Genomic DNA, 4,593 nt, shown 5'->3' on the forward strand with positions numbered 1-4,593 from the left:
CTTGCAAAAATCCTAACTTCCTCAAATCATATCTCTGAAAGTATAGCGAGACAAGATCTGAAATTCGGACCCAAGCTTAAGTAAGATTTCGGTTCAAATGGGTTTTTTTCTAGCTTCTGAAACTTCATAGAGAAAAAATTTATAGCGAAAATTACACGATGACCTATTTGGAGTAGCGAAACGCTAGAATCCAAAGCTCTGATACCAAATGTTATGAAACCAGCTCACAAAAAGATAGAAAAGATAGATCAACGACTTAAAACTCAGCCTCTTTGAGGGGCAACCTCCTTTATATTACACAAATGAACAATTCTTGGATGATACAAATGACAATACCTCCTTTCTATATATATGAGTCTAAGTGGTCCCAATATAATTAGAGCCTACATAAACAACAAAAGCAGATAACAATAGTGGGCTTCTATGGGGCACAATAATAACAACATGGGGACTACATGGGCACAACAATACAATAAGGGGGTTGCACTAATAACAATAAGGGGCTACACTAGTAGTATATGGACCTAACAGTCTTAGCTTGGGAAGTTGTCTATTTTAACTTTTAAGAGGCATACGAACTATATGTCTCGTGTGATGTTCCATCCACACCACGACATTATTGTTAAAATTTAGAAGATAAAAGTATCTAAGCTTGAGATGTATCCAAGTATTGTAGAGGTGTCCAAACATTTCATAGAGACCATGATTGCTTCTGGATCCTTATAGCACATCTTGATATGAATCTTCTTGTTGTTGGGCATGACCATGGGATGATTGTTTTCAAGTTAGAAAGAGAAAGATCTGCTTTTGTTGTTTATGAGGGTACCCTATACTGCAACAATGACCATTTTCTATTGGCTCATCAATTTGCAACTCAAAAAGACTCAACTTATACAGATAAGAAGGGTTGGATCCATGAATTGGATCAAGGATGATGATCATTGTTGTTTAGCCCCATGGAGAATGTTGTCCTGATATGTTTGGATGTTGATGGTGGGTGATATGAACTTATTCTTGGGCCAAAGGATAGTGTTGGGACTTGGGAGAAGTGATGCAATGTAAGAAGAAAAGACAACGACTTGGAGGACCTGCTGCCTTTTCTTCTTGCAATCAATCAGCATTCACTAACATGAGTCATAACCAAGTGATAAAAAATCACAGAAATAAGGTGATCAAGAAGTCTAGTCATCCAGTAACTGTGGATGCAATTTTCTATGAAGGAACATAAAACCTTCTTCTTGGGCTAAAAGATAGTGTTGGGACAAAAGAGTGACACAATGCAGGAAGAAAAGACAGCGACCTTGGTTTGCAACAAAGGATTGTACTTGGGGACCTCCATATTCCATTTGTTAAATACATTTAGTCAGATGACATGGAAAATGTAGCCTTGCTGAGCAAGCATGCAATCATCATTGGAAGCAAGAAGCTTGTACAATGTTCTCTGCATAAGATTATTTGTGTTAAAACTTAAGAGTGGTGCTTGGGGTGACAATTGTGCTTTGTTGTCTTCCAAACAGAGATGGTGGCCTTATTGGAACACTTGATGTTCAAGTATGTATAACGAAGGTGTTTGGGAGTTCTGTCAACTGCCTAGATGATTTGGAAATAACCGTGTCATATAGATTGATGCCTGAGTATATGTTCAAGCTGATAGTAATAAAAAGGAAGTATGACAATGTTATGAGAATGATTAGGAATTGATTTGTGGACATGCAGTGATTGCTTAGCTGCATCTGAAGGGCTTCCCAGAAGCGGCTCTTCACTTTTTCAAAGATGAGAAGGCATGATTTAACTTAGCAGTGTAGAGTGAAACTATTCAAGTTGATGTTGCTTATGCAAAACAGAGAGATGTTAAGGTTATTATTATACACTTGGAACTAAGGCCCTTTGGTAAGGAAATGTTGGCATTGTTAAATATGCTTACCAGAGACTAAAGAATTTTGAAAGGTTTCATTTTATATCTTGTCATGGACAACATTGATAAGTTTTTTAAGATGTTGGGGATTACAGAAATCTAAAATGATGTTATGGGTCAGTTTTATAATGCCCATATGTGGGTGAAGCAGTTCATGGGCTTACATAGATTGTTGATATGCTTGTACTTAACAGTTAGGTGGCAATCTGCCCACTCTGCAATCTGGAAAGAAACCATCACTTATTATGCCTCCTCCATCAATTTGTCACAATCGTGAATGGTTGCTATTGAGGGTTACTAAAGGCCTTTTTGAGGGTGGGTTGGATAATGCAAGGGTTGCAGTCCATGAAGAAGAGGATGAAGGAGTTGCAACCAATAGGGGTTAAGACATTGACACTTCTAGTGGGTTGGATAATGCAAGGGGTGCAGTCCATGAAGAAGAGGATGAAGGAGTTGTAGCCAATAGGGGTTAAGACCTTGACACTTATGGAGTTGAAAAACAAAATGGCAAGGTTGTAGTGATCAATGATAAAGAAGTGAGAGGAGACAATGACGATGAGGTAGGTTGGGATGTAGAAGATTTGAAGCTACTTGTAGATGTCTAAGTTGCAATGTTGCAGGTGAAACTCATAATATCATTAGTTAAGCCATCACCACGTATGGCAGCAATTCAAATCTGGATAAAAAAATCCTTCTCTTGCAGTTGAGAATGCAGCTGCTAGTAACATTAATATGGCGATGCATCTCTCAAGTCAATAACTTGGTATTAAAAAATTCACTCCATTAAAAGTTAAAACCTTTGTTTTTGGATATTTACATGGGAAACCATACATACCTTCCTGCATTTGTTTCTGCACTGTGGTCTTCTTAGCAATAGAGGGAGGCTGGAGTGAGACTGCTAGCTCAAATGTCAGAGGTCCATGAGCTTTGGTATTTAAGCTTTTTTATTAGATGAGAAACTTAGACTAGCTTACAAATCCATAACATATGGGAAGTTTAGTGAAGCATTAAGGTTATTTCTTACCATCTTGCATGCAATTTAATTATTGATGTAGATTTCGTTTAGGAGGTTAAGAAGGTGAAGAAATTGATTGGAATTTCTAAAGAATGTGTTCTAGGTCTTCAAATGGAGGTCAAGAGGAATTTAAGGATCATAGTGTCGAATAACAAGAGCTTGCAACCTATTTTACTCATTGCAACCTTCAAAAAGTCCATTTGAAGTTGGCTTTTTCAAACACCATAGGTGTTTGTTAGGGAAATTCAGTACAAATGCTAACTTGGCTTGATAACTATTAGCAAATGAGCCCACTACAAGCCATGCAACAAAGGCCCAACAAGTTCTGCAGGCATGTGGGAGGCAGTTGCAGAATGCTAAAAACACTGAATTATGACTTCAAAAATCCTTTTGTTGTTTTTGGAGCAACTTTTACACCTATATACTATGGTCAGAAGTATGTGTCATGTCCACATTGTACACCACACTTTATTCCAATCATAAAGGGAAATTTATGTGCTATATGTGAGCTTGCAATTGTGTTTTGGGTCTTCAGATACAGTTCAAGGGAAAGGAAGTTAAGGATGATTTTGTTCCACAAAAAGAGATTGCAGTTTATTTTAGTCATAACAACCTTAAAAAATTCCATTTGAGGTTGGCTTTGCTGAATACCATGGGTGCTTGTTATAAGGGAGGGAGATTCAGTACAACAACTAACTTTGCTTGATGACTATTGGAAAATGAACCCCTGCAAACCATTCAACAAAGGTACAACAAGTTCTACAGACATGCGGGAGGCAACTCCAGGATGCCAAAAAACTAAATTATGATTTTGACTTCAGAAATCCTTTTGTTGGTGGTGCAACAAATTTTACACCTATATACCATGGTCACAATCAGAAGGATGTGTCCTATCCATATTGTATAACATGCTTTGTTCCAGTCATACAAGGAAATATTTGCCCTATATGTGAGCTTTCCTTTGTGGGTTCCAATGTTTCTGTGATCTGAATTGGGATAGATTAGTAATGTTGTGCTAGTTCCCCTCATCACAATTAAAAAAATGTGCTCGAGGTTTGACTCCAAAATAGCAAGTAAAAGCATGAGTTTTATGTGTTTTTACTTAAGTTAGTTTCATGAAGAAAACTTAAAACATGAAACCAAAACACTAAATGGAAGCATGCATCAAATAGTAATACACCAACCATTGATAAAGGAGTTCACGCCTCCTGGGCTACATCTCCTTGGATCAGCACTAAAGGCATGACCCCTTCTCATTATGCTCAAAATTCTTCAAAGGTAAAGAGTACATAAGTGTGTTGACAAAAAGAGTGGCTAGTTTCCCCTTCAAGGAAACATTATTCTGCAAATAAATCTCACTCTAAACACATGAACACCTACAATTAGTCATGAAATAATCAACAAGCTAAGGGCTCTCAAATCAAGACCCCATACTCCAACTTCCAAGAGCATAAACAATACTACAATCCACTGGAAGTAGTTAAACACGTCTCTTTCTCCAAACACATATAGAGCAAAGAATAAATAAAGCTACAACACTACTATAATGGCTGCTTTAGAAAGTACATGGACGCTGGAAGACCCCTGCAAGGTCATCTCCACCTTCATACTCCTCCATAAACTGAATCAACACTCTGGTTGACCAGGGCACCCATAGGCTTCA

At 37.7% G+C, this 4,593-nt stretch overlaps 1 pseudogene; it reads left to right on the top strand.

Moving 5' to 3' along the window:
- The first annotated feature begins 582 nt into the window (after positions 1 to 582).
- LOC149158313 (coatomer subunit alpha-1 pseudogene) lies at positions 583 to 3,920 on the top strand (annotated as a pseudogene).
- The last annotated feature ends 673 nt before the right edge of the window (positions 3,921 to 4,593 follow it).

Source organism: Pinus tabuliformis, chromosome 5_2 (assembly GCF_031772625.1).
Source record: "Pinus tabuliformis cultivar Carrire ecotype Pingquan chromosome 5_2, CPIR1, whole genome shotgun sequence".
NCBI classification, from domain to species: Eukaryota; Viridiplantae; Streptophyta; class Pinopsida; order Pinales; family Pinaceae; genus Pinus; species Pinus tabuliformis.